Here is an 11,405-nt window from a genome sequence, read left to right as displayed (position 1 = left end):
CTTTTTCAGTGTTCTTAGGTAGAACAGTCGTTGCTGTGCCTTCTTGACCAGCGCAGCAGTGTTAGTGGACCATGTTAGGTTCTCCGAAATGTGAGTGCCCAGAAACTTGAAGCTGGACACTCTCTCCGCACTGTCCCCGTTGATAGAGATCGGGGCGTATTCCCCGTTATGTGACCTACGGAAGTTGTTGATCAGCTCCTTGGTCTTGGTGGTATTTAGGGACAGGTTGTTATCCGGACAGGCGTTGCGTGACACACGCACAGTAAAGGATCTTGCAGAGGCCAACCACGTGGCACTACAATTTGCTCACTGTTGTGTGATGACACGATGGCACGGTGGCGCAGCGGTAGAGTTGCTGCCTTACAGCGAATGCAGTGCCGGAGACTCAGGTTCGATCCTGACTAAGGGCACCGTCTGTACGGAGTTTGTACGTTCTCCCCGTGACCTGCGTGGGTTTTCTCCGAGATCTTCGGTTTCCTCCCACACTCCAAAGACGTACAGGTATGTAGGTTAATTGGCTGGGCAAATGTAAAAAAAAATAAAAAAATTGTCCCTAGAGGGTGTAGGGTATTATTAGTGTGCGGGGATCGCTGGGCGGCGCAGACTCGGTGGGCCAAAGGGCCTGTTTCTGCGCTGTATCTCTAAATCTAAATCCAAATCTAAAATAATAACTTCATCAATAGACAATAGACAATAGGTGCAGGAGGAGGCCATTCGGCCCTTCGAGCCAGCACCGCCATTCAATGTGATCACGGCTGATCATTCTCAAACCATATCAAAGGCAATTCTCATCTTTTGTGGGGTTTTTTAAAAAGAAGATAACAGCTCAACTCCCCTTCTCCCCTCCACCCCCTCACTTCACCCACACACCGCCCAAGTAGCAAGAGGAGGGAAACGCATCCAGTTGCACAACTTTGAAGCCTACACATCCTTGGCGGTTGTGCGGAAGAAACTCTGCAACTGCTGAAGAGGGGAGCCAGAGCATTCAGGAGGGAAAAGTAGGAGTGTGTCTTTGTTTGATCCGCTGCTTTATTTCTCCTCGTGTCCTACTTGTCAGCAAACCAGAGAGAAAAATCGTCATTCAAGTTATTGTGCGGACTGTGTAAAGTCTACTGCATGGTCTCCCATTCAGACCTCTCCTCCATTTCCTCTACACAAGCAGACAATAAGGAAGAAAAGGAATACCCGTGACTTGTTAGGCCACAGCACCAAGTCCTTCACTGTACTTAGCTTAGTTTAGTTTAATTTTGAGATACAGTGCGGAAACAGGCCCTTCGGCCCACTGAGTCCGTTCCGACCAGCGATCCCCGCACATTAACACCATCCTACACTAGGGACAATTTCTACATTTATACTAAGGCAATTAACCCACAAATCTGTAGGTCTTTGGAATGTGGGAAGAAACCAAAGTTCTCGGAGAAAACCCACGCAGGGACGGGGAGAACGTACAAACTCCGTACAGACAGCACCCGCAGTCGGGATCGAACCCGGGTCTCTGGCGCTGTAAGCACTGTAAGGCAGCAACTCTACCGCTGCGCCACCGTGGCCGCCCCGAACTGCATATTGTGAGTGGATAAAGCCTATGATGGATGGCCAGCAAAAGGGCTTGAGCCTTGGAAGTAGGATGAATTTAAAAACAGCACCAAGTCCTCTAAGAAAGGAGAGCAGTTTTCCAAAATGGCAGGTTCACTTGGGAATAAGCCCTCGGTATCCAACGCGTTTGAAAGAAGCACCGGGTTGTATCACTGTACCTAAATTGGTACACGCGATAATAAAATACCTTTGAAACCTTTGAAACAGGGGGAGCAGGATTCTGAAATTACAAATTCAGATGGGATGTTTGTACTGTCCTTTTGTGGCAAATCCACCTTTGAATGAAAAAGCCTTTTTATCCACATATCAATAAGAAAATGTAAATTATGCATTTTTAATCACATCTTTCGATAGCTACATGGATGGAAAGGTTGAGAGGGGTGTGGGCCAAACATGGATAAATGGTATTGGCTTCGATGGGGTATCTTGAACGGCATGGACATGTTGGGCTGAAGGGCCTGTTTCCATGCTGAACAACTCTATGCTCTATGACTAAATACAATTAAAGAAGGGATGTTTTCTCATGACCTTCACCAGCAGCAGCTGCTGTACAACTACCTATAATCCAACCAATAAAATCAAAATAGATTCAAATTCGCATGGTTGGAAATGTCTGTGGAGATTCTCGGGAGAGCTTGAAATGAAAGACTGTGCACCAGCCTAAGGTTTAGTTTAGTTTCGAGAGACCAGGAAAAAACAGGCCTTTCGGCCCATCGGGTCCATGCCGACCAACGATCAATTATCCTAGACACTAGGAACAATTTACAATCTTTACCAAAGCCAATTAACCTACAAATTAACCTGTGTAAGAAGGAACTGCAGATGCTGGTTTAAATGGAAGATGGACACACAAAGCTGGAGTAACTCAGCGGGACAGGCAGCATCGCTGGAGAGAAGAAATGGGTGACGTTTTCCATACGTCACCCATACTCCAGTTTTATGCGTCTTTCCACAAATGAACCTGTCCTTGGAGTGTGGGAGGAAACCGGAACACCCGGGGAAAACCCACGGGGAGAACGTGCAAACAGACAGAACCCTTAGTCAGGATCGAACCCAGGTCTCTGGTGCTGTAAGGCAGCAACTCTACCGCTGTGCCACCATGCCACCCAATGTGAATATGGAGAGGGTTGACTGTAGTCCTGAAAAATCCAGTTGCATCAGAGAAGTTCTGATGTGCAAGGGGAAGGAATATATTCCATTAAATGTCTTGATTAATGCTCTCTCAATGGGTCAGGCCCCATTGTTACCTACAATGGTGAAAATCAATGGCAAAATGACAGATTGCATTGTATTCTCAAACATGTTCAAAATAATAGAATTTTGTGCCATACTTATTCTATTTTCTTCGAAATTATATTTTGTGAGTAAATTGGGAAATTAATGAATACAGTATTTTCTGCGTTCACGTTAGATGTTCTTGTAATTCAGCTGTCAATACAAGTTGACTTTGGTTAGACACAAAGTGCTGGACTAGCTCAATGGGTCAGGCAGCATCTCTGGAGAACATGGATAGGTGACATTTTGGGTCAGGACCGTTCTCATCTAACCTGATCGTGGTTAGTATTGATATTTGTACTGGTTATGGGTGTATTATTGTCATGTACACCGAGATACAGTGAAATATTTTGTTTTGCATACTATCCTTCTCAACTACCCCGATTGGGGTTAATATTGGTATTTGGGTCAGGCAGCATCTCGGGAAAGAAGGAAAGGGTGATATTTCGGGTCGAGACCCTTCTTCAGACTGATGTCAGGGTAGGGGACATCCCCTGACATCAGTCTGAAGAAGGGTCTCGACCAGAAACATCACCCATTCCTTCTCTCCCGAGATGCTGCCTGACCCGCTGAGTTACTCCAGCATTTTGTGTCCACCTTCGATTTAAGCCAGAATCTGCAGTTTTTTTCCTACAATATTATTATTTGTATTGATTTATTATTGCCATATATATCGAGATACAGTGAAAAACTTTGCTTTGCTTTCTATCCAGTCAAATCATACCACACAGCAGTAAAATCATGGTACCATTACTGTACGCAAGTACACCAGGTAGTGCAAAGAGAAACATAAACTTAATTTATTAAAAATTATTACTTATTAAAAATAAACAGAATATAGCATTACAGTTACAGAGAAAGAACGCACAAGGGCCACACAGCAAGGTGGAGTGGGAGATTGGGACGTCATCCTTAGCATAGGAGTGATCCATTCAATATATTGTGTTTTATGTAAGAATGATCCTAATGCATTTGGCTTCTCAGATTAACTTGATTAATGAATAGATGCCACAGAGGGCAGTGTGAGTTTGCCAGAATCAGGAGCTGGAGTGGGTTATCGAACCTGCTACACTGTTCAATGTGATCATGGCTGGTTCAAACTCCCTGAACTTTGACCAATTCCCTTGATTCACATTTATACATATCCGACATGCAAACAATGAAAGCTGATACGGTGACTAAAATTCAGATGGATTATGTTGGTATTTTAAAATGCAGACCTGGAGCACAAAAGATTGCAGAGGGCAGACCTACATCTGAAATTCATGGGGATGTGGGTATCACGGTGCATAATTTACAAAAGACGCAAAAAGAGGTATAGCAAACAATTAGGCAAGCTAATAGAATGTAATTTTTTAACGCAAACAAATGTAGGAAGGATATGCTGCAAATATGTAGGACCATAATGAGAACACTTCAGGAGCATAATGTACAGAACTGCATTCATTTGCACCTCTGCCATTCAGTTAAAACTATCAGTATAAGAAAATAACTGCAGATGCTGGTACAAATCGAAGGTATTTATTCCCAAAGTGCTGGAGTAACTCAGCAGGTCGGGCAGCACCTCGGGAGAAGGGTGTGAAGAAGGGTCTCGACCCGAAACGTCACCCATTCCTTCTCTCCCGAGATGCTGCCCGACCTGCTGAGTTACTCCAGCACTTTGTGAATAAATACCTTCAGTTAAAACTATCCTTGGGTTTTTCCACAGACAATTACAACCTCACAAAGTTAAGTATAGTTTAATCACATTGAACGGGTTATATGTAAGTATACGGCAGCTATTTGTTGTTAAAGACAAGAGAAGAACAAGTTTTCTTTCTCTCTATTTCTATAAAAGTTGTGATTAAATATGTGTACAATCACTGTTTCTTAGTGTTACACAGCTTAAAAGGCTTTCTCATACAAAGATGGATTTGTCTGGAGGGCAGTCTCCTGATTTAAGGAAGAGTGTCATTGCATTGGAAGCAGTTCACTGAAGATCTTTGAAACAAGTACCTGGAATGGGTGCATTGTCTCGTGAGACAATAGACAATAGATAATAGATGCAGGAGGAGGCCATTCGGCCCTTCGAGCCAGCACCGCCATTCAATGTGATCATGGCTGATCATTCTCAATCAGTACCCCGTTCCTGCCTTCTCCCCATACCCCCTGACTCCGCTTTCCTTAAGAGCTCTATCTAGCTCTCTCTTGAATGCATTCAGAGAATTGGCCTCCACTGCCTTCTGAGGCAGAGAATTCCACAGATTCACAACATTCTGACTGAAAAAGTTTTTCCTCATCTCCGTTCTAAATGGCCTACCCCTTATTCTTAAACTGTGGCCCCTTGTTCTGGACTCCCCCAACATTGGGAACATGTTTCCTGCCTCTAAGGTGACATTTCGGGTCAGTACCCTTCTTCAGCCCAAAAAAGGCTACTGACCTGAAACGTGACTAATCCATTCCCCCCACATACATTGCCTGAAACTCTAGCACCTTGTTCTTTCCTCAAGGTTCTAGGGATCTGCGGTTTCTTGTGTCACTGCCTTCTGAACCAGTAGTCCAGTAACCCAGCGGTGGAGATGGAGGGTCTCAACCCAAAATGTCGACTGTTGATTTTCCTCTTCAGATGCCGCCTGACCTGCTGAGCTCCTCTGGCAGCTTTCCTTTCTAAACTCCAGACTCCAGCACCAGCAGTTTCATGCGCCACCAAATGACCAGTTCTTCAAGCGACTCCAAAACCTGTACGTGATGTTTCAGTAACAAAAATTCCAACTGGGAGATCGGTTTGGGATATTTTCAATGTGATGATGGGTTTCCCATGTGCCAGACACCCGCTGACAAGAATATTGCACCTCAAATCTAATTTCTAAATTGCATTCTGGTTGCTGATGTGGGGGATAAATGTTTGTGTGAACATGAAACAGGTTTTGCTGGTCCCAGTTTTGCTTTCCATTCCCATTAGCAAACAGAAGCAGATGTAAACAATTACTCTTAATTTGTGGAAACAAACCATTGTACTGTATCTACTTTGAAGCAAGTTGGAGATGTGGCAAGGAATCAGTTTACAGAATCCCACGTTTAGGCTTTTAAGTTACTGGCACAGGACTATTGTGCAAGATCGCACTGTCTCTTTCATCTGGGATCTAAATTTGGACCCAGACCAAAATGCAATAAAATAAAGGAAGTCTCTTTCTCATTTCTGATAATTACAGTGATGTTAAGTGAAAAAAGGTTTTGGCACTAAATCTAACTTCTAATGTGGACAAAGTCCCAGAACAAATATTGTCTTACATTTTGTTCAACAAGAAACATAGATGCAAGGTAGAGTCAAGAGCTAAGAGATTTATTTGTCAAATGCAATTGATGTGAACATAAACAATTAGATTCTTACTTCCTGTGGCTTTACAGGCACATTAATGCAACAATAACAACACCAAAAATACACAATAAAGTATCCGTTATTCTAAGTAAACAAGACCATAAAAGTGCAAAAGCACATAAAAGTACATAAAAATCAAAAAAAGTATGTAAGAAAAGTGTTTGTGGATGTGATGAGTTTCTCTCAAAAGAAGACTTAGGCATTAGTTGAGAACTGTTAAAAAACTTTTGGTAGGAATCTCACCACGGTACATTTTCCTTTAATGGCAATCAAATAATACAAAATTTTGTACCTTGAAATACGCGTTCAACAGTCCTATCTGCTCTCTCTCTCTCATAATAAAGCAATCGGTCTCATACGTGGGAACAGAAAATGTTGGAAATATTCAGCAGGTCAAGCAGCATCTGTGGAAGGAGAAACAGAGTAAATGTCTCAGGTTAATAACCAGCCCGATGGGTGCCAGGCTGGTGGTGGCTGCCTTGATGTTTCAAGCTAATAACTTATCATTGGGTATGGTGAATGGTCATCTGAATCATTAACTTTTTCTCTCTCTTTTATATTTCTGGTTTTAAATAAGATATTTAGTTTAGTTTTCAGATACAGTGCGGGAAGTCAAGTCAAATCAAATTTATTTGTCACATACACATACACAATGTGCAGTGAAATGAAAGTGGCAATGCCTGCGGGTTGTGCACAAAAACAGGCTCTTCAGCCCACCGAAGTGTGTGGGGACCAGCGATCTCTGCACACTAACACTACCCTACACACACTAGGGACAATTTACATTTACACCAAGCCAATTAACCTATAACGTCTTTGGAGTGTGGGAGGAAACCGAAGATCTCAGAGAAAACCCATGCAGGTCACGGGGAGAACGTACAAACTCTGTACAGACAGCACCCGTAGTCGGGATCGAACCCCGGTCTCCGGTGCTATAAGGCAGTAGCTCTAGGCCACCGCGTCACCTCTAGCATCAGTAGATTTTTTTGGTTTTCAGTTAACTTGTTAACTGTTTTTGGTAGCAACCCTTCTTGGATTTGGGTGTTCATAAACATTGACTCAGTCGTAGCTCAGGAGTTAACATTCAGGCTGAGGGGAAAGAACCAAACTCCACATTGCAGAAGCACAAGTTGTAAAGCTGTGCATTTCCCAAAGGCTTGGCTTGGAGATGTTTTAACCATGACTGCCTAGAATCCATCTCCATGTAGAGAAGAGTCCAACAAATATTGCTGCTCCAATACTCCAGTATTTCAGTGCTTCCAAGCAAGTCCAAATTTCTATTAGTTTATGAATTAGTTTATGAATATGTCTTAAACGCTGTGCAATTTAAAATATGATAGATGTGAAAGACCTTTCCTGGATTTGCACTGGATATTTTAACCCTTTCTCCTTCATGGATTTCTGCAAATAGAAGGAAATAATGACAAGCTTCAAATTCAACACCACTCTTTATTGACCTAGGTTTGCAGTTTTGTCACAGATAGCCAATAGTTGCACAGTTTAACTGAAACTTACCTCACTCTCCATTCGTTGGCTGATATTGGAAGCAGGCCTAAATTCTCTTTCCAGTTGCAGTTTACCTTACATTAGTTTGGAGCTACAGTGCGGAAACAGGCCCTTCGGAAACCCCGCACATTAACACTATCCCACACACACTCGGGACAATTTACACACCCACCAAGTCAACTAACCTATAAACCTGCAAACTTGTACGTCTTTGGAGTGTGGGAGGAAACTGAAGATCTTGGAGAAAACGGGGAGAATGACCCTCTCCAGAGCCAACACACCCTTCCTCAGATATGGTGCCCAAAATCGTCCACAATATTCCAAATGCGGCCTTACCAGCTTCTTGTAGAGCCTCAACTTAACCTCCCTGTTTTTGTTTCCAAGCCCTCTTGAAATAAACACTAGCATTGAGTTTGCTAGATGTTTGAGAATTGGCTGAAGGAGTCTCAAGATCTGCTCTCCCCCAGCAGATATTCCTCTTCCTAGAACATTTCTTAATGAATCTATACACTAAAACTCTCGTTTGTTTGTTTATTTGTTCCTGAACTACAGCCAAAACGGTACAAGATAGCACCACAATTTTAGGCCCACCTTACTCACCGTCGTCCCTTTGGTGCTAATGGAAGAAGTTTCATTGAAATCGGTGTTATATTTTTAAAGTTATTCACATTTTAAAGTTTAAATCTATCTCCTGGGGAGGGAGGGAGGGAGAGGAGGTGAAGGGAGGGAGGGGGGAGGAGGGAGGATAAGGAGGGTTGAGGGGGATGGAGTGAGGGGGAGAGGAGGGGGGGAGGGGGAGGGAGGGGGGAGTGAGGAGGGAGGGGGAGGGGGGAGAGGGGGAGGGGGGAGAGGGGAGGGGGAGGTGAGGGTGCTGCATCAATGCAGGAGGGGTTTGGGCCCAACTTGGTCTAGTTGTACAATAAAAATAGAACACAGGAAGCTCTATTGGCAGTGTGGCCCTTTCAGCCTGTTTCATTCGGTAAGATTACAGCTAATCTACCTTCACCGAAGCACCCTAAGTCACAATTCCCTTAATGCCCAAACTCCATCTAGTTCTAACTTGAAAGCATTGAACATGCTGAATGATCGAGCATTGAAAGCTGCCTGGGGCAAAGAATTTCAAATGTCTTCACGTTTTAGTCCAACATAGCCAATTAATTATTCAGGGATTATGTTTCCTGGTTCCTTAGCATCCCATATCTGAGGAACCATTCTCAGGGTCCTCCCTGTCTTGCTCACTGGAACTTGTTTATATTTCAGTGCAATCTCTTGCCATCGTATTAAATTCCACAGAAGAGCAGTCCTTCCTACTCTGTGCCTCCTCAGAAGGCAACCCCGTCAGGCACAAATTAGCTCAGCGCCATCCCTGAGACAAGAACATTTCCATTTGAAAAGAAAGTCAGAGGTGCACAGAATCCCGGTGTGGTCTCACCAGAACCCTCAGGAATTGCAGATTCACTCATATGATTCATTCCTTTGTAAAAATAGTTAATGCATTAATTTATTTCAAACTGCTTGCTGTACTTGCATGTTAATTCTTTGTTATACATTGTCAGGGGCACCGATACTTTCTGAATATTGGTCATAGAGTCATAGAATCATAGAGTGGTACGGTGTGGAAACAGGCCCTTCAGCCCAACATGCCCAGCTTGCTCACAACATGTCCCAGATCACTGGTCCCGCCTGCCAGTGTTTGGTGCATATCCCTCCAAACCTGTCCTATCCATGCACCTGTCTAATTGTTTCTTCAATGTTGGGTAGCCCCAGCTTCAGCTACCTCCTCTGGCAGCGTGTTCCATACACCCACCACCCTTTGTGTGAAAAAGTTACCCCTCAGATTCCTATTAATTATTTTTCCCTTCACCTTAAACCTATGTCCTCTGGTCCTGAATTCACCTATTCTGGGCAAGACACTCTGCACATCTACCTGATCTATTTCTCTCACGGTCTTTCATTCCTTTGAAAAAATATGCTTTTCTATCCTTCAACGTATCGAGTGTATCCATTTCCTGCATTAATACTATTTTAAGTTTCCATTTTATTGCCCATTAACTTAATCTCCCCTTTTCTTCAGGCAGCCTCGTCCTAGCTTATTTTCCCCTCGATGAGCATTGTCATTGATGCATTGCACTCAGTCCCTGCATCTGAGTCATAGAAAACGTGGACAATAGACGCAGGAGTAGGCCATTCAGCCCTTCGAGCCAACATCCCCATTCAATATGATCATGGCTGATCATCCAAAATCAGTACCTCATTCCTGCTTTCTCCCCATATCCCTTGATTTCGTTAGCCCTAAGGGCTATATCTATCTCTCTCGAAAACATCCAATGAATTGGCCCCCACTGCCTTCTGTGGCAGAGAATTCCACAGATTCGCAACTCTCCGGAGTCATTAGCTGAGGCTCAATCACTGATCTTCACAGCTCCCCAATAGTTACAGAGTCCAAAATAGAGCCCTTCTCTATCCATCTGTGTTAAAGGAATGTTTGATCCAGATTGATCCCTGGGATGGCAGGACTTTCATATGAAGAAAGACTGGATAGACTGGGCTTATACTCGCTGGAATTTAGAAGACTGAGGGGGGATCTTATTGAAACATATAAAAATTTTAAGGGGTTGGAGAGGCTATATGCGGGAAGATTGTTCCCGATGTTGGGGAAGTCCAGAACCAGGGGTCACAGCTTAAGGATAAGGGGGAAGTCTTTTAGGACCGAGATGAGAAAACATTTCTTCACACAGAGAGTGGTGAGTCTGTGGAATTCTCTGCCGCAGAAGGTAGTTGAGGCCAGTTCATTGGCTATATTTAAGAGGGAGTTAGATGTGGCCCTTATGGCTAAAGGGATCAGGGGGTATGGAGAGAAGGCAGGTACAGGTTACTGAGCTGGATGATCAGCCATGATCATATTGAATGGCGGTGCAGGCTCGAAGGGCCGAATGGCCTACTCCTGCACCTATGTTTCTATGTTTCTATGTTCACTGCAGTCAGCCACAGAGTTCAGCTGCAACTGTTGGAAAATGTTCTCGATTTTGCCTGTGGAACTCCAAATGAAATAATGAAGCTTCACCTGACCTGCAGGGATTGCAGGAACAGCTACATCCGTTGAATTATCCATGCATGGTTACGGTCTGCTGACACCCAGGTGAGAAATGATAATCTCTTTCTCCCAAATGGCTGGGGGCCAGGTCAATTAAAAGCTTCAAAGCTGAGGCTGAACGATTTTGATTGTGCAAGGATTTCACGGCTTTTGGAATAAAGGTGGGTGAGTGGAGTTTAAATTCAGACCAGATCCTCAATAAATAAATGAGCAGACACAATGAGCTGAACAGTCGTCTCCTCTGCCCGTGGCTTGGGGATATAACATTTGAGTAACTCGAGATCTGCTGTCCAAACTGTACAAAATGTACATTATTCACAGTTACGACTTCCTCTTGGAGACGCAAAATACTGCAGATGCCGCAATCTTGAGCAAAACACAAAGTGCTGCAAGAACACAGCTGGTCAGGCAACATCTGGGAGTGAATGGAGCAACACGTCACCGGTCCATTCCTCCCGAGACGCTGCCAGACCTGCTCAGTTCCTCCACCACTTTGCTTTTTGCTCACAGTTTCTTTTGGTGATCTGTTCTGCCATCTGGTCACATCCTGCATTGGTGACAATCCCCAATCCTCCAATT

This window comes from Rhinoraja longicauda, chromosome 8 (genome assembly GCF_053455715.1).
Source record: "Rhinoraja longicauda isolate Sanriku21f chromosome 8, sRhiLon1.1, whole genome shotgun sequence".
In the NCBI taxonomy this organism is placed as follows: Eukaryota; Metazoa; Chordata; class Chondrichthyes; order Rajiformes; family Arhynchobatidae; genus Rhinoraja; species Rhinoraja longicauda.
Note: the sequence above shows the minus strand (reverse complement) of the source record.